Source organism: Euprymna scolopes, chromosome 14 (genome assembly GCF_053919585.1).
Source record: "Euprymna scolopes isolate OS-2025 chromosome 14, ASM5391958v1, whole genome shotgun sequence".
NCBI lineage: Eukaryota > Metazoa > Mollusca > Cephalopoda > Sepiida > Sepiolidae > Euprymna > Euprymna scolopes.
In genome coordinates, this window is record NC_136495.1 from 110461671 (window position 1) to 110481934 (window position 20264).

At 32.1% G+C, this 20264-nt stretch overlaps 1 protein-coding gene and 1 pseudogene across 4 annotated transcripts in view; both read left to right on the forward strand.

Moving 5' to 3' along the window:
* The window catches only part of LOC145293214 (rab11 family-interacting protein 1-like), a 228063-nt gene that overhangs the window by 7725 nt on the left and 200074 nt on the right, over window positions 1-20264 (forward strand). The window lies entirely within an intron of this gene.
* Window positions 10831-10964, forward strand: LOC145293519 (U2 spliceosomal RNA; annotated as a pseudogene).

Sequence of the window (20264 nt, forward strand, 5' to 3'; positions counted from 1 at the left end):
CTGTCAGTCAGGTTTCACCTTGACATATTGAAATTCAGGTGTCAAGATCACATTCCTCCAGTCTCTGCTCTGTTCAGGATAAAGTAGGGTTAAACGTGGCTCGATCCAGTGAGGTACATCCTCCCAGGCGTTGGCTTCTCCTCCTCCCAGAAGGGGTATTTAGTTGCTGGTTGCTTGAAACACCGCAGTCAAGGAATGCTGTTTGGTCTGTTTTTCGGCTTTAAAAATTTTTTTTTTTTTTTTTTTTTTTTTACCTAATCAAAGTGTAATCCTCAAACTTATCGTCATGATCAAAGTGTAAATAAAATATGAGGGGTACTCCAAAAGTAATGCCTCCTATTTTTATTCTGGCCAATTGGATAAGAGGGGATTGCAAATTGTAGTGTTATGATGACTGAACTTATGCATTCATGAACTGAAACCTTCATCACTCTGTTGCAGATATTGATGGTGTAAGACTCTACAAAAGTGACCCTGTCATGAACGTGCATCAGAAGCAGAGATGCGATATTGAATTTTTAGCAAAAGTGTTGAGAATGCTGGTGACTATGTAAGAAAAATAAATTCTGGAACAAAAAAGGTTGCTCGTTTTAATGGTACCAGTTTCCCGTCTTCATAGCTTTTCAACTTGAGTTTAAAAACGAAAATGGGATGCTTTACTTTTGGAATGACTTTTGGAATGACTTTTGGAATGACTTTCATAGATTGGAGGTATTTTAAGTAGGGTAGTTCATAGAGTAAATGTGGTATTGTGGTGACTGCTGAAGTGAAATGTTGGACAAATGATGAAAGAACGGTGATAGGATAAGTGTTAAAATATGAATGTGGTAAAGCTCTTTGTTGTGTTGTGGGGTGTGCATATCGGGGACATATAACAGATGATGAGACAATTATAATGATTACACAGTTCATATTTATAACACATTATTGAAGGAGGGTTTTTCATACAAAGTTCGTTTACAAATACAATAAACAAAAACACATTGCCTTTTCAAGTTGAAAGATGACAACGAAGACAAAGGTTTACAAAATACATGATGTTTATTCTTCCAGCTGGATGATTGATGATCAGGAATTCAATTGCCTTTCAGAGTTACATTTTCTTGTTTCCCTTTCTGGTCACTTGCAAAAGGGTTTCAGCTAACTCCACTGCTGTCCCTCCACTCTGAACTAACTCCCAAACTTGACTCTGCTGAACTTTCTCTGGATATATTGTAAATTACCTTTCTTTGTGACGTCAAAACATGCTCAGACATGTGAGAGTCATCACGTGGATTCTACATATTACACATGTCTCCACACGCCTTTGCAACACAAAGAAAATTCCTAAATTGAATTGTTCATTCTCCTAACTCTGACATAATTAATATATTTAGTTATTTTTCAGCACAAAGGACAATTGCTTTACATTCCTAAAATCATATCTGAATAGCAATATGTATTCGCTTTTAACTTTTGATTAATGGGTTCGATTCTAGCTTTTTCCTTTAATAAATATTATTTTCAAACTTCTTTACTTTGTTTATCTAATTATTAGGATCTGTCCTCTTCAGTATATAACATATAAAGTCAAATCTAGTCCAATCTGTCTAGCTAAGAGTAAGATAGGATTTTTTAAAGGATTTTTCAACACGTATATTAGTTTGTTTTCCATTATTTAAGAACTTTGAGGGGAAGACAATTCAAGAAGAAAATGTCAAAGTTTTACCTGACTTTTAATTCAAAACAAACCAAATATACCAAAGTATTGAATAGTAGGGATACCATATCGGTGTCTATTGTGTTGCGGAGAGTTCATGACAGACGCGACATAACAGGGACGAGAAGACATTTATGATAGAGGTACACAGTGGGGACGATGACGACATTTCTAATACAAGTTACACAGTTCATATTTATGATAGTTGGTATATGTGAAGAGAGGGACGTTCTCTTTAACACAGGAGGATGATACATTAACACTTTGGAAGGGAGATACAGACAACATCTTTAGAAGGGGTTTCAATAAAAGTTCCTTTACAAGATGAAGACAAAAACACATTACCTTGCGGTTGATATGACAACAAAGACAAATCCTTACAAACAACATGACATTTATTCCAGCTGATATAAAAATGATCAGGTATTTAATGCTGTGTTAGGTTTCTACATTTGGTCTTCCCCTCTCTGCCTTGCTTCCGAAAGGGGCTTAGGCTAATTCTTTTCTCCCTAAACTGCAAACACTCCTAACTCTCCCAACTGTAACTGAACTCAACTCCTTTCGAACCTTAATTTAACTGAATATATTAGACTATCTTTCTTTGTGACGTCAGAATGTGTTCAAACATGTGAATGTTTTTTCATATGGATTTTACATGTTACAGATGATCCAACATATTTTTGGCAACACAAAGACATTCCTTAATTTGCATTGTCTGATTCTACGTCTCTGACTTAACTTTGTTTTTATTTCTAACTACAATGGTTAATTATTTGCATTCCTAAAATCGCATCTAAATAGCAATACGTATTTAACTTTTGATCATTGAGTTCTAGCATTCTCCTTTAATAAATACTAGCAGGGGTACCGGGTGAGGTGTGTGGGGAGGGGTAAATCAAAACAATAATAAAATGGAAAATAAAGAATAAGCAAACGAAATAACCTTGTTTAAATGTTATATATTTTTTTTAAATTGGGAAAACAAATAACAAAAAAAAACATAAACAGAACGTGATGGAAAATAAAGAATAAGCAAACAAAAAAAATGGCATAAATAACCCTATTTAAATGTTAAAACTTTAAAAAAAAATAGGAAAAACAAAAAAAAAAAAAAAAAAAAACAGCGACCATGATGGAAAGAAAAAAGAAAATACAGAATAAACGAATGAAAAATGGCATGAATAAATCTATTTAAATATGAAAACTTGAAAAAAAAACAAAAAAAAACGCCCGGTATGCCAGTGTGAACGTGAAACCTTAAGACAACGACACTGTCACTATAACCACTAATTTTTTTTTTTTTTTTTTTTTTTTTTTCTATTTAAACCAATTCAAGACAGAACGTTTTTTCATGCATGCGTGTTTGGTTAAATTATCATGAAGGAACGATTCTTTGCTACCCTCCCCCATCGCAAACGTCAATTTCTATAGGAAATAATTGACCTTTTTTTTTTTTCTCATTTTCACATATTATTCGATCAAGACATCACCTTTTCAGGCGGTACCGGTTTTGACCCAGTCCGATGCTGCTGAGAAAAGATTTAGTGAGACATACATACATACATTTAAATAGACTGGTGAGATTTATATAATAGACTAGCAGGGGTGTCCGGCTTGCCCTGGTGTTTGGAGGTATAAAAGAAAAAAAAGTTCTGGTAGGTAGGCTCGAACCTTTGAGGTCAATAGGCTGATAACTTACCACCATGCTACGCGGGCAGAGAACTGAGAATGGGTGAAATTAATTGATGTTAAGTGAGAGGTGCGTGAATTTAATGAGGTCAAACATCACACCATAGTAGGGAAATGAAATCCTGCACTTAACTTTGGCTGCAAGCCAGTTTCTGCATACGTTGTTTGTTTTTCTGCCAAGATGTGGGGGAAAACCAGCTCCCCATGAAAAGGGGAGTGTTCAAATGAATAGCAATTGTCTGATATAATCGGGTTTGGCTGCATTGATCAAACCTCATTGCTTTTGGACGTGCCAAGCACGAGTGCCAGGGAGGCTCATTTTGCTACGGGTTCAGTTTCGCTTATATACGGAAAAGCCAAATAAACATGTGGAGATTAAGAAATACTGCGAAAATAGCATGTAAAATCTCCCAAATAAAAGATACTCACTACCCCCTTTCGTAAATCTTAGATATTATAATCTAAGTAGCATATAAAAGGTTCTAAGAAACAGTAACCGCCGAGAGCGCCCCCTCCACACGAAAAAAACCTTTGCAGGACATACATAAAAAATATACACACACACACACACACACACACACACACACACACACACATTTTGCCTTTTATATATGTAGATTATTTTTGATCCTAAAATAACAATAGCTGCATGCATTTCAATAATGATTGTGCAAAACTATTTATAAATTTTAAAATCCATACATTTGCATAGAATGACAATTTTCATTAATCTCAGAATTTCCTTAATTTTATTCTAATTCAATAAATGTTCAGATAATGTTTTAATTTGGTACTAGCAGGACCTGTTTCTTGGCTTTGCCCGAGGAGATGTAAAAGAATGGTGAATAAAAAAAATATTATTAAATATTCCTTTTGAATTCTTAGCTACCTTTTTGTTTTTTTTTCTAATAATTAGGTTATTAATCAGATTGTGTAATTTTCAAAAAGTAAATTGGTTATCAGCAATATTATTGTGATAAAACACCTGAAAACAAATGAGAATTAGATTATACCTGCCTGGGTGCCTGGCATTGTCTGGGTGTTCGGAGGTGTGTTGAGAAAAAAAAAGTGGTAGTAGGCAGGCAGGCTCGAACCAGTGGTGTGAAGGCAGAAAAGAGAGTGAAAGAAAATACTCCATGACGCGACTGGAAGTTTGGAACATTAAAATAGGCAAAGTCAATCCAACCGATACGATGACTTGCAAAGATGGCTCTCAAAAAAAAAAAAACGACCCCTCCTTGTAGAAAACTGCCCAGTTGAGGGTGAAGGAATTAATTTTTTTTACCAATTTTGCGATATTTGTTGTCCGAGACGTCGAGCTTCAAAATCATACCAATCTCATGAAAATCTGTCATCTCTGTCGAAAGTTTTAGGCATACAAACATATATACATTTAAACACAGGTGAGATTTATATCATAGACTAGCAGGGCTACCCGGCGTTGCTCGGGACCGTATAAACAATGAAAAAACAAAAGCAGATATTGAACATATGTTTTATTCTTAGGGGAGAGGAATCTTTCATCTCAAGTTTTAGCGTTACAAGCAAACATTTGTCTTTTATATATATAGATAATGACAGGTTTTTTTGGGGGACCCCCTTGAAGAAAACTGATCAGTTGACCCACTTCTAGTGGTCCGTTTGACGTGAAATTTCGATATTTGTCATCCGGATGATGGGGCTTCAATATGATACCAAATTTGTCAAGTTTGGTTCCGTCTTTCAAAAGTTTTAGCGTTACAAACAAACATACATACATACATACACACAAACGTTTGGCTTTTATATATATAGACTAGCAGGGCTACCCGGCGTTGCTCGGGACCGTATAAACAATGAAAAAACAAAAGCAGATATTGAACATATGTTTGATTCTTAGGGGAGAGGAATCTTTCATCTCTATGTATTATTTGTTTTATCTACCCTAGGACTGATATTGTTCATGTTTTATCCCTAGCATAGGTAATTTACAGCATGTATATGAAATTGTTTTACCTTAGGGAGAAGAGAACAGGTAATATACAACATAATGTGTCTATATTACATCCCTGGCAACGCCTAGAAACCAGCTAGAACATGTATTTCAGTCAATCTTTATTATATCCTGGGCTATGCCGGGAAACCAGCTAATCTCTTTTTAGTGACTTGACCACAAAAATACCTCCCTAAGTGTGTCCTTTCTTTTGAACTTATTAGATATAGGTATCTAGAAATGTGTGTGAAATTTTGTTGAATGCATTGTTCACTATGATTTTCTTATTGTTCTACACAATATCAACTGTAGCGAAATAACAGTAAACTTAGTGTAGTGTTAGAATAAAGAGCAAAGGAAAAAATTAGAATCATATTTTGTAATTGCAAATCTAAATTTGCTAGCATGTACCAGTATTTGCCAGGTTGTGGAAATTTGGAACTTATAACATATGTAGTGGCCTTTTCCTAGATACCTATTGCTAAAAATTATACTTTCATTTTGTTAGAAAAATCTCTCTTCAGATGCCCTGCATCATTCAAAATAAAAACAAATATTTTTATAATTGTTTCAGTATATTGCTACACAATGTGAAAGTTTTTAACGTTTGTAAAAAAAATCATGAATGTGCTTATATTGCAAAAAAGAAAATATCAGTGCACAGTATTGAAAGTGTTTGAGATTCAAAAGTCTGTAACATTTCTACTAACTTCATAAGATGTCATGTGAGAAACTGAATTGAATATCAAGACATTATCTGAAGCGTTTTTATTTTGGTGTAACATATGTGTTTACAGTGAACCTTAACTTTTAATAAACAGATTGGTATGCAATGACATAGGCTAAGAATCTTTAAAATATATATAAATTGGAAAAATGTGTGAACAAATGAAAAAAAAATGATCCGCTCCACTTGATGACATCAAGCACAGTAATATTTTAGTGAAGAAAATATGAAATTGATGTTCAGTGATTAGTTTGGATGAATGAGAAAATGTAATTGTTTGATGCATAAAAATAACTCAGTTGCTGTATTTGATATTAAGCAGCGAAATATAGTGATTTGAATATTTGGGAAAACATCAAACCAGATTATGTAAAAAGAAAAAAAAAAGATGAAATTAGAAAATATATATTTTATGTTTATGAGTTCTGCCAATCAAAATTTTGTGGCAGAAATTGGGTGATTACCATGCAATTTTATTTTGGTAAAATTCTTAAATTATTAGAATGTTTATTATAATTTCTAATTAGTGACTTGTTATAATCAAAATCCGCCCTAAAGAGTGTCCTTTATTTTATTAGGTATCAGAGTAGGTATCAAGATTTCTACTTCTATACAAATGTGATATTTCAGATCTGTACATAAAAAATTTGTTGAATATATAGGTTGAGAATTGTTCTGTGTCGCTCTCTCTCACACACACACGCATTCTCACTTTTATAGATATAATAGATAGATTACTCTAGATATATTTCCATATGTCTGAATACCCTATATACAAATTTTCAAATCTGTAGATAAAAAAATTTGTTGAGTATATAGGTTGAAAATTGTTCTCTCTCTCTCACACACACATTCTCAATTTTAGAGATATAATAGATAGATTATGCTAGATATATTTCCATATGTCTGAATACCCTATATACAAATTTTCTAATCTGTAGATCAAATATTTGTTGAATATATAGGTTGAAAATTGTTCTTACTCTCTCTCTCTCTCTCTCTGGCTACCTCACACACACATTCTAACTTTTATAGATATAATAGATAGATTATGCTAGATATATTTCCATATGTGTGAATACCCTATATACAAATTTTCTAATTTGTAGATAAAAAATTTGTAGAGTGCATAGGTTGAGAATTGTTCTCTCTATCTCTCACACACACACATTCTAACTTTTAAAGATATAATAGATTATGCTAGATATATTTCGATATTTCTGAATACCCTATATATAAAAATTTGTTGAATGTATAGGTTGAGAACTGTTCTCTCTCTCTCTCTCTCTCTCTCTCTCTCTCTCTCTCGCTCACACACACACACATTCTCACTTTTATAGATATAATAGAAAGATTATCCTAGATATATTTCTATTTGTATGAATACTCTATATACAAATTTTAAAATCTGTAGATAAAGAATTTGTTGAGTATATGGGTTGAGAATTGTTCTCTCTCTCTCTCTCTCTCTCTCTCTCTCTCTCTCACACACACACACACATTCTCACTTTTATAGATATAATAGATTATGCTAGATATATTTCCATATGTCTGAATACCCTATATACAAATTTTCAAATCTGTAGATAAAAAATTTGTTGAGTATATAGGTTGAGAATTGTTCTCTCTCTCTCTATCACACACATTCTCACTTTTATAGATATAATAGACAGATTATGCCAGATATATTAAAATATGTCTGAATGCCCAATATACAAATTTTGAAATCTGTAGATAAAAAATTTGTTGTATACATAGGTTGACAATTGTCCTCTCTCTCACACACACACACATTCTCACTTTTATACATATAATAGATAGATTATGCTAGATATATTTCTATATGTCTGAACACCCTATATACAAATGTTCAAATCTGTGGATAAAAAATTTGTTGAATGTATAGGTTGAGAATTTTTATCTCTCTCTTTTTCTCTCTCTCTCTCTCGCTATCTCACACACACGCATTCTCACTTTTATAGATAAAATAGATAGATTATGCTAGATATATTTCCATATGTCTGAATACCCTATATACAAAGTTTCAAATCTGTAGATAAAAAATTTGTTGAATATATAGGTTTAGAATTGTTCTCTCTCTCTCTCACACACACATTCTAACTTTTGTAGTTATAATAGATAGATTATGCTAGATATATTTCCATATGTCTGAATACCCTATATACAAATTTTCTAAACTGTAGGTAAAAAATTTGTTGAGTATGTAGGTTAAGAATTGTTCTCTCTCTCTCTCACACACACACACACACACAAGTTCTCACTTTTATAGATATAATAGATAGATTATGCTAGATATATTTCTATATGTCTGCCTACCCTATATACAAATTTCCAAATCTGTGCCCAAAAATGTGTGGAATATATAGGTTGAGAATTGTTCTCTCTCTCTCTCTCTCACACATATTCTCACTTTTATAGGTTATATAGGTTGAGAATTTTTTGCTCTTTCCATCACTCACATTCACACTTTTATAGATATAATACATAGATTATGCCAGATATATTTACATATGTCTGAATACCCAATATACACATTTTCAAATCTGTAGATAAAAAATTAGTTGAATATATAGGTTGAGAATTGTTCTCTCTCTCTCTCTTTCTCTCTCTCTCACACACACATTCTCACTTTTATAGATATAATAGATAGATTATGCTAGATATATTTCCATACGTCTGAATACCCTATATCCAAATTTTCTAATATGTAGATAAAAAATTTGTTGAATATATAGGGTGAGAATTTTCCTTCCTCTCTTTCTCTCTCTCTCTTTCTCACACACACACAAGCTGAAAATTGTTCTCTCTCTCTCTCTGACTCTCTCTCTCTCTCTCACACACACACACATGGTCATTTTATAGATATAATAGATAGGTTATGCTAGATATATTTCTATATGTCTGAATACCCTATATACAAATTTTTAAATCTGTAGATAAAAAATTTGTTGAGTATATAGGTTGAGAATTGTTCTTTCTCTCTCTCTCACACACACATTCTCACTTTTATAGATATAATAGATTATGCTAGATATATTTCCAAATGTCTGAATACCCTATATACAAATTTTCAAATCTGTAAAGATAGAATTTGTTGAATATATAGGTTGAGAATTGTTCTCTCTCTCTCTCTCTTTCACACACATTCTCACTTTTATAGATATAATAGATAGATTATGCTAGATATATTTCCTTATGTCTGAATACCCTATATACAAATTATCAAATCTGTAGATACAAAATTTGTTGAGTATATAGGTTGAGAATTGTTCTCTCTCTCTCTCTCTCTCACTCACTCACTCACACACACACACACACATTCTACCTTTTATAGATATAATAGATTATGCTAGATATATTTCCATATGTCTGAATACCCTGTATACAAATTTTCAGATCTGTACATAAAAATTAGTTGAATATATAGGTTGAGAATTGTTCTCTCTCTCTCTCTTCTCTCTCTCTCTTTCACACACATTCTCACTTTTCTAGATATAATAGATAGATTATGCTAGATATATTTCCATATGTCTGAATACCCTATATACAAATTTTCTAATCGGTAGATAAAAAATTTGTTGAATATATAGGGTGAGAATTGTACTTACTCTCTCTCTCTCTCTCTCTCTCACGCACACATTCTCACTTTTATGGATATAATAGATAGATTATGCTGGATATATTTCCATATGTCTGAATACCCTATATACAAATGGTCAAATCTGTAGATAACAAATTTATTGAATAGATAGGTTGAGAATTGTTCTCTCTCTCTCACACACTCACATTCTCACTTTTATAGATATAATGTATAGATTATGCTAGATATATTTCCATATGTCTGAATACCCTATATACAAAGTTTAAAATCCGTAGATAAAAATACGTTGAGTATATAGGTTGAGAATTGTTCTCTCTCTCTCTTACGCACACACACACACACACACACACACACATTTTCACTTTTATAGATATAATAGATAGATTATGCTAGATATATTTCCATATGTCTGAATACCCTATATACAAATTTTCAAATCTGTAGATAAAAAATGTATTGAATATATAGGTTGAGAATTGTTGTCTCTCTCTCTCTCTCTCTCTCTCTCTCTCTCTCTCTCTCTGGCTACCTCACACACACACACATTTTCACTTTTATAGATATAATAGATAGATTATGCTAGATATATTTCCATATGTCTGAATACCCTATATACAAACTTTCAAATCTGTAGATAAAAAATTTGTTGAGTATATAGGTTGAGAATTGTTCTCTCTCTCTCACACGAAACTGTGCGCTCGGCTTCTTCCCCCCCTTCCCACCCCAAATGCTTGGGAAACTGTGCACTGTTTTTGTTGGTTTTCAAGCTGCCTCTTCCCCCCCCCCACACACACACAGTTTAACAGTAGTAGGAGGTCAAGAGAAAGAGGGTGAGAGAGAGAGAAGAGTGAGTTGGTGAGAGAGAGAGAAAAGAGAAAGAGGGTGTTGGTTTTATATTTTTATTATCGTCTAATATTTTGAAAGCTGAATTTCTAATAAAATGTGCATCTATAGGAGATAATGCCTGGGAATGTGTTCCCCCCCCACAGTTTAACAGTGGTGTGACGTCAAGAGAAAGAGGGTGAGAGAGAGGGAAGAGTAAGTGGGTGAGAGAGAGAAAGAGAGAGAAAAAAAAAGAAAGACGGTGTTGGTTTTGTGAAAAAAGTTGTTATTTACAATTGTTCGCATTCTTGGCCTTTTGGTCAAGATCAAAGTGTAGTATCTGTTCTTCAGATGCTGCACTTCTATTTCTTGTTCTCTTTCGGTGGAGGAGAAATCCTCCACGACTGAGACAATTTTTATTTTTGTACCTTTTCTCCACGTTAAAAAACGACCCTGGTGTCTAACTCTGTCCCGTGGGGAGGCATAGTAAATAGGTACAATTGTTCGCCATTAGTGGATGTTGACGTCACGTCACGTGACATGACTAAGCGTTTTTTTTTTTAGTATGAATAACATTTTTTGTTTTAATTATAAAGTCTACACTTAATTTTATAGAAAATGATGTATATATAATAGAAAAAAAAAATTACTGGTTTTGTTGGATTCAAGTGGATCCCCCCCCCCTCCAGTTTAAGAGATAGCAGGTCACGTGGTAATATACAAAATGGCTAGCGTAAATATAAAGATCGGTTTTTTTATCGACGAATATTTTGAAAGCTGAATTTTTTTTTATTCCTGTACATTTTTTCCTGATATTTTTCGTTAAAACTCTTGTATAAATACTATTTTTAACCAGTTAAATACGTTGGAGACATTGTCATGGAGTTTAATAATCTCTAGAACAAAGCAGAAGAGAAATTACAAAAGTATCGGTAAAACAAAGTGTTTGTTTACATTTGTTCGCCATTACTGGATGTTGACGTCACGTCACGTGACATGACTAAGCGTTTTTGGATTATGTAATATTAACATTAAAATGACAGGTTTTTTTGGGGGCCCCCCTAGGAGAGAAATGATCAGTTCACCCCCTTTTAATGGTCCGTTTGGTGTGGAATTTCGATATTTGTCATGCGGGTGATCAAGGTTCAATATGATACATAATTTGTCAACTTTGGTTGTGTCTGTCAAAAGTTTGAGCTGACGTCACGTCACGTGACACGTATTGAATAACGTTAAAATGACAGGTTTTTTGGGGGGCCCCCCTAGGAGAAAAACGATCAGTTGACCCCTTTCTACTGGTCCGTTTGACGTGAAATTTCGATATTTGTCATCCGGGTGATCAAGGTGCAATATGATACCAAATTTGTCAACTCTGGTTCCGTCTTTCAAAAGTTTTAGCGTTACAAACAAACATACATACATACATACATACATACACACCGATTTTTGCCTTTTATATATATAGACTAGCAGGGCTACCCGGCGTTGCTCGGGACCGTATAAACAATGAAAAAACAAAAGCAGATATTGAATATATGTTTTATTCTTAGGGGAGAGGAATCTTTCATCTCTATGTATTATTTGTTTTATCTACCCTAGGACTGGTATTGTTCATGTTTTATCCCTAGTGTAGGTAATTTACAGCATGTATATGAAATTGTTTTACCTTAGGGAGAAGAGAACAGGTAATATACAACATAATGTGTCTATATTACATCCCTGGCAACGCCTAGAAACCAGCTAGAACATGTATTTCAGTCAATCTTTATTACATCTTGGGCTATGCCGGGAAACCAGCTAATCTCTATTTAGTGACTTGACCACCAAAATACCTCCCTAAGTGTGTCCTTTCTTTTGAACTTATTAGATATAGGTATCTAGAAATGTGTGTGAAATTTTGTTGAATGCATTGTTCACTATGATTTTCTTATTGTTCTACACAATATCAACTGTAGCGAAATAAAACAGTAAACTTAGTGTAGTGTTAGAATAAAGAGCAAAGGAAAAAATTAGAATCATATTCTGTAATTACAAATCTAAATTTGCTAGCGTGTACCAGTATTTGCCAGGTTGTGGAAATTTGGAATTTATAACATATGTAGTGGCCTTTTCCTAGATACCTATTTTTATAATTGTTTCAGTACATTGCTACAAAATGTGACATTTGTTGGCGTTTGTAAAAAAAATCATGAATGTGCTTATATTCCAAAAAAGAAAATATCAGTGCACAGTATTGGAAGTGTTTGAGATTCAAAAGTCTGTAACATTTCTACTAACTTCATAAGATGTCATGTGAGAAACTTAAATGAATATCAAGACATTATCTGAAGCGTTTTTATTTTGGTGTAACGTATGTGTTTACAGTGAACCTTAACTTTTAATAAACAGATTGGTATGCAATGACATAGGCTAGGAATCTTAGACAAAATATATATAAATTGGAAAAATGTGTGAACAAATGAAAAAAAAATGATCCGCTCTACTTGATGACATCAAGCACAGTAATATTTTAGTGAAGAAAATATGAAATTGATGTTCAGTGATTAGTTTGGATGAATGAGAAAATGTAATTGTTTGATGCATAAAAAATAACTCATTTGCTGTATTTGATATTAAGCAGCAAAAAAATAGTGATTTGAATATTTAGGAAAGCATCAAATCAGATTATGTAAAAAAAAAAGATGAAATTAGAAAATATATATTTTCTGTTTATGAGTTTTGCCAATTAAAATTTTGTGGCAGAAATTGGGTGATTACCATGCAATTTTATTTTGGTAAAATTCTTAAATTATTTCAATGTTTATTATAATTTCTTATTAGTGACTTGTTATCATCAAAATCCGCCCCAAAGAGTGTCCTTTCTTTTATTAGGTATCAGAATAGGTATCCAGATTTCTACTTCTATACAAATATGATATTGTAGTACAGTAAATGTCAAATTGTTTTTCAAGTATTAGTTTGTAACGTTTGTACTGACTTCATCAGATGTCATGTAAGAAACTGAATTCTATGTAAGAAGACTGTATCTGAAGTGTTTTTATTTTGGTATATCATGTGTGATTACACTGTAGTAATTGCGCTGAAAGCATGTTAATTACAAATGACAAAAGTTAAATCAATTTCTGATTCAGCTACACAATATAAACTAAAGGAAATCAAATTTGCAAAATAAAAGCAATATGTAGTTATGGGTTAGTTTGGAGTTAGAATAAAAAGCCAACAAAACAGTTAGTTTGTATTGTGTAGATTGGTCATTTCTGATAGTATTGAGAGTCGTCAATGAAAATCTTAATTTCTGACAAAATACTGAATGTTTCTTGGATACCCATTCGTATAAAGTACCTTTTTTGGAAAAAAAAAAAAAAAAAACACTCCCCGGATCACCTTCACCACCTTAAAAAAAAACAACTTTATTCTTCAAAAAATGTGCACATTGTTAGTGTAAAAAACAGATTCGCACCACTTGATGAAATCAAGCATAGTAATATTTTAGTAAAGAAAATATGAAATTGATTTTCAATAATTAGTTTGAATGAATATCAGAAAATGTAATTGTTTGATGCATAAGAAAGAACTCATCTGCTGAATTTGATATTAAGCAGCAAAATATTTCAAAACATAAAAGTGTGAAACATAACATGAATACTCTCCATTGTCACTTGAAAACATTGGTCTTGGTAGGCAGTTTATTAGATGGTGAAATAGTGGTCTTGGTATGGTGTGCTTAATATTATTGTATGCAAAATGTAAAAACACAAAAGAGGGTACAATCAATATTGAAAAAGTAACATCTGTCACAGAAAATAGTAATTTATAAATATCAAAAGAAATATTATTCTGTACTTAAAATGTTAAACTTACTGTTAACAATAATTTAAAATGGTGATCAGGATGAGTCCAACAACTTAGTCCTTGAGCTTTCTTATTGGTCATAGTAAAAAGAAATTGTAGTCTTTCAAGTTTGTTGGTCGCATTGGGATTCTTGGAATGTATCAACAGATTCCTGCATATGAATCTTTGTTAATTCCACACAATACAAAATATATATACAAAACAAAGTAAAGCAAAGTATAGGGTTAGTTGTGTCCTCTAATTATCAACCAAGTATATGTATTGATAAAAAGATAAAAGCAATGGAAATGTTTATTACAATGTATCAATATTAAATTTTTATCATGAACAACAAATCGAAATAATGATAGATATTTTGTGCTTATACGAAACTGGAATCAAGGATTGTCACCTGTGATTTTATATATGTCAATAGTGCATGCCACTACAAATGATATTAGCCAAATTAAGTTTTGTTTATTTCACCCATTATAAAATATATACACAAAATGCAGTAAACAAAGTTTAGGTTTAGTTAATGATAAGTTTAGGTTCGAGAAATAAGCAAAGAAAAGAAAAAAAGATACATTTGTTTATAGTGTGTAAATTGTAAGTTTGTAAATATTTAAAACTATCCACACTGGTATGTGGAAATTCTAGATACCTATTGTTATAAAGTTCCAATTCATGTTTGATATATCACTCTACATGTTCCCTGTTGCACCCCAAAGATGTAAATGATTATCGAGAAAGTGAAATGAAACAGTATTTGAAATAAAATAGAAACAAATGCTGATGTTTACTATATAAAACACTGTGTTCAATGGAATTGAGCCTTATACAATATTGGTGGAATAAAAAAATCCATTTTTTTAATTCAATTTAAGAAATGAGCAAAAATTTGATATTTAAAATATTTGGCATGAAGAAAAAGAAATATAAGATAAAAGGTGATAAAGCAGTAAGAATCATATGCTGAATTCAATTAAAAACAAATATGATTGTCAAAGAAATATCATGAAAATTTTGTAAGTGAAAAAAATTATTTTTTGATATATTTGGTTTCGAAGTATTAAGAAACATGTACAACTTCATATTAAAGACAAAACGAAAACTGTACTAATGATAATGACAATGGTGAAAGGAAATTGGAAAAAAATGTATCAGAGGTAAAATGTTGGTCACATATACGTTTGTGTGGTATGCATGAAACACGTGTAGAAAATTATATTTTCTGATGCTGAAAGTAAGAAGAGAAACATTGTTAAAAAATGATCTAAAAGGCAATAGTAAAATCCTCATTTTTAGTGTGGGATATGTTGTTTGTTTCAATTGAGAAAGGAAACTTTAATTTATACAATTTGATGTTATAGATCACAAGTTTTATTACAATAAACATTGTGTTCTTTAATTATCAACCAAGTATATTTATTGATAAAAAGAGAATGTAATGGACATGTTTATTATAATTTATCAATATTAAATTGTTATCATGAAAAACCAATGGAAAGCGTGAATGTTATTTGGTGTTTTTAAAAAACAGCTACTAATGAATGTAACCAGTGATATTTGTGTATGCTAACAGTGCAAATGTGGTGGTGAAATGAATTTTTGTTTATTCTTCACAATATAAAATATATACACAAAACTAAAACATAATTTACGGTTAGTTAATGATAAGTTTAGGTTAGAGAATTAAGCAAAATTATAGATACCTATTGTTATAAAGCACCAATTCATGTTTGGTATATCAATCTACATGTTCCTTGTAGCACCCCAGAGGGGTAAATGAGTGTCAACAAAATGAAATAAAACATAGTATTTGAAATAAAATGAAAAAGTGCTTGAAAAGTGAAATATGCTGATGTTTACTATCTAAAACATTGCGTTCAATGCAATTGAAACTTATACTATATTGGTGGACTAAGAATTAAAGAAATAAAATTTAAGAAATTAGCAAAAAATTGATATATAAAATATTTGGCATGAAGAAAAACAAATATAAGACAAAAGGGGAAAAAGCAGTAACAATCATGTGCTGAAGTTCATTGAAAATAAATCGTTTGTCAAAGAAATATAATGAAAATTCTCAGAGTGAAAAAAAAATGGGATTTTTACAAATCTGGTTTCCAAGTAATAGGAAACATGTACAGCTTCATTTTAACGACAAAATGTAAACTGTAGTAATGGTAATGAGAATGTTGAAGGAAATTGGCAAAAAATTGTTAGTCAAATGTTGATCAAATATTATAAGTTTGTGTGATATGCATGAAACGTTTAGAATATGATCTGCTCTCATGCTGAAAGCAAGTAGAGAAACATTGTGAAAAAATGATGTAAAGCTAAGCTAAGCAAATGACCAGTGAATGGAAATGTTTATTATAATGTATCAAGATGAACATATTATCATGAAAAAGCAAATCGAAATAGTGATAGTTATTTGGTGCTTATACGAAACAGGTATCAAGTATTGTCACCAGTGATTTTATTGATGTTAACAGTGCATGTCACTAAAAATAATGATGGTAGCGAAATTAAGTTTTGTTAATTCTACCCAATATAAAATATATACGCAAAACAAAGTAAACAAAGTTACGGGTTAGTTAATGATAAGTTTAGGTTCGAGAAATAAGCAAAGGAAAAGAAAAAAAAGGTACATGTGTTTATATTGTGTAAAATGTTAGTCTGTAAATATTTCAAACTATCAACACTGGTATGTGTAAATCCTAGATACCTATTGTCATAAAGTACCACTTCTTGTTTGATATATCACTCTACATGTTCCCTGCAGCATCCCAGAGAGTTAAATGAGTGTCCACAAAATGAAATAAAACATAGTACTGGAAATAAAATAAAATAAGAATATGTCTGAAAAGAAATAAATGCTGTTTACTATATAAAAAGTTGTTTTCAAGTGTCAAATGGAATTGAATCTTATACAATGTTGGTGGATTATGAAATTGCATGAATGAAATAACATTGGAGAAATAAGAAAAAAGTTTATATATACAATATTTACAAATGTAAGATAAAAGGTGAAGAAGGGCCAAATCCGAGATCTATAAATCGTAAATTTTCAAAGTGAAAACAGATATTTTTTTTTTTTTTTTAGATCTGCTTTCCAAGTAATAGTAACCATGTACAGCTTCATTTTAAATGAAAACTGTACTAATGATAATGTTCATGGTGAAAGGAAATTGGAAAAAGATTAAAAATGTCAGAGGTAAAATGTTTGTGTGGTATGCATGAAACACGTGTAGAAAATGATCTCATGCTGAAAGTAAGAGAAACATAGCTAAAAAATTATGTAAACGCAATAGTAAAATCCTCATTTTTAGGAACATAGTGTGGGGTATGTTGTTTGTTTCAATTGAGAAAGGAAAGTTTAATTTTTAGAATTGGATGTTATAGATCACAAGTTTTATTACAATAAACATTGTGTTCTCTAATTATCAACCAAGTATATTTATTGATAAAAAAAGAAAAGTAATGGACATGTTTATTATAATTTATCAATATTAAATTGTTATCATGAAAAACCAATGGAAAGCGTGTTGGTTATTTCGTGTTCATAAGAAAAAACATCATGGGTTGTCACCAGTGATTTTATGTATGCTAACATTTCGCTGCAAATGTGGTAGCTAAATGTCTTTTTGGTTATTCTACACAAAATAAAATATATACACAAAACAAAGTAAAAGAAATGTCAGGGTTAGTTAATGATAAGCTTAGTACCAAGAAATAAGCACAGAATAAGGAAAAGAAAGATACATTTGTTGATATTGTGTCGATTGGTGAATTTGTTGGTTCATTTTGTTTTATGACAGATCAACACTATATCAGGTTATTTCATGCCCAATCTAGTGACATTTTTTTTTCCTAGAATATATTTGTTTATTTAATGTTGGTTTCTATTTAACTCATAATTGGGACCCTAACAGGTACTACTACTCCAGATCAGAGTGGACCTGGTAGCAATAGCAATTAAATGGTGGCTTCACACTTCACAAAGCCCCATGTTTGGATACAGTTTATGGTCATATCCAGGACCTGGTGAATTTGTAAATAATTGAAACGATCAACACTGGCGAGTTAGAATTCTACATACCTATTGTTATAAAGTACCAATTTATGTTTTACATATCACTCCACAACGTTGCTGCAGAATCCAGACAGTTGAAAGAGTCTCAAGAAACTGAAAAGCTATTTAGTACTCTTAAATAAAATAACATGCATAAAGAAATCCTAATATAAGACAATAGATGAAAAAGCAATAAAAATTTTGTTTGGAATCAAGTGAAAACAGTTTCTTTGTCAAAGAAATTGCATGAAGATTCTCAGAGACTTTTCCTTCCTCGTTCCCTTCCCTTTTGGTGGACGGAAACTTTCACAGTGGCTCAGAAGGTGGGCTGAGCACACTTCCTACAAAGGTGGGATGGGTAAATTTCTTTTTCATTTGGTTGCCTGGAGGACAGGCTTAGGCGCCCCCCCCCCAAAAAAAAAGGGTTGGAGCCAGGGAACTTCTCCTCCCAGAAGGGGGAGGGGGGCCCGGGAAGGCTTCTCTTCCCATATTTTTTGTTTTGTGTAAGGTTGATCTCTTTCCAAAGGGAGTAAGAGGATATCCCTCTCTTAGGAGGAGACCGAAGGCTCCCTGGGCCTCCCATCCTCCTTCTGAGAAAAGTTCCCCGGCTTCCACATTCATTGCTCAGCCCGCCGTCCAGGCAATCAGAGTCTGATTGTCTGCCGTATATAAAAAGGCGATTTTAGCTTGTCAGGCGGTATGCTCTGCGTAGACCATTTTTCTTCCACCTGTTGACCTTCCCTCCCTGTCATACAATACGCTTAAACAGGATATTTTAATTTATGCAGATTCCATATAGACTTTTAGTTTCCCAGGGTGTATACCCTCCGTTGACCATTTATGTTTAAGAGTTTTCCTTGCCCCTTCTCTGCCCCAGAATGGGAAGGGAGCTCTTTCCCACTGTATGGGGGGGGGCGGCTTTCTTTTATGGTTATGTGGGGAGCCTTACCTTTACCCCCCTTAAGGTGGTAGGTCTTTTTTGTAAAATTGTTAGTCAAATGTTGATCAAATATTATAAGTTTTTGTGATATGCATGAAACATGTGCAGAATATGATCTGCTCTCATGCTGAAAGCAAGTAGAGAAACATTGTGAAAAAATGATGTAAAGCTAAGCTAAGCAAACGACCAGTGAATGGAAATGTTTATTATAATGTATCAACAATAACACATTATCATAGTTATTTGGTGCTTATACGAAACAGGTATCAGGGATTGTCACCAGTGATTTTATTTATGTTAACAGTGCATGTCACTACAAATAATGATGGTAGCGAAATTAAGTTTTGTTTATTCTACCTAATATAAAGTATATACACAAAACAAAGTAAACATCTGCTGAATTTGATATTAAGCAGCAAAATATTTCAAAACATAAAAATGTGAAACATAACATGAATACTCTCCATTGTCACTTGAAAACATTGGTCTTGGTAGGCAGTTTATTAGATGCTCAAATAGTGGTCTTGGTATGGTGTGCTTAATATTATTGTATGCAAAATGTAAAAACACAAAAGAGGGTACAATCAATATTGAAAAAGTAACATCTGTCACAGAAAATAGTAATTTATAAATATCAAAAGGAATATTATTCTGTACTTAAAATGTTAAACTTACTGTTAACAATAATTTAAAATGGTGATCAGGATGAGTCCAACAACTTAGTCCTTGAGCTTTCTTATTGGTCATAGTAAAAAGAAATTGTAGTCTTTCAAGTTTGTTGGTCGCATTGGGATTCTTGGAATGTATCAACAGATTCCTGCATATGAATCTTTGTTAATTTCACACAATACAAAATATATATACAAAACAAAGTAAAGCAT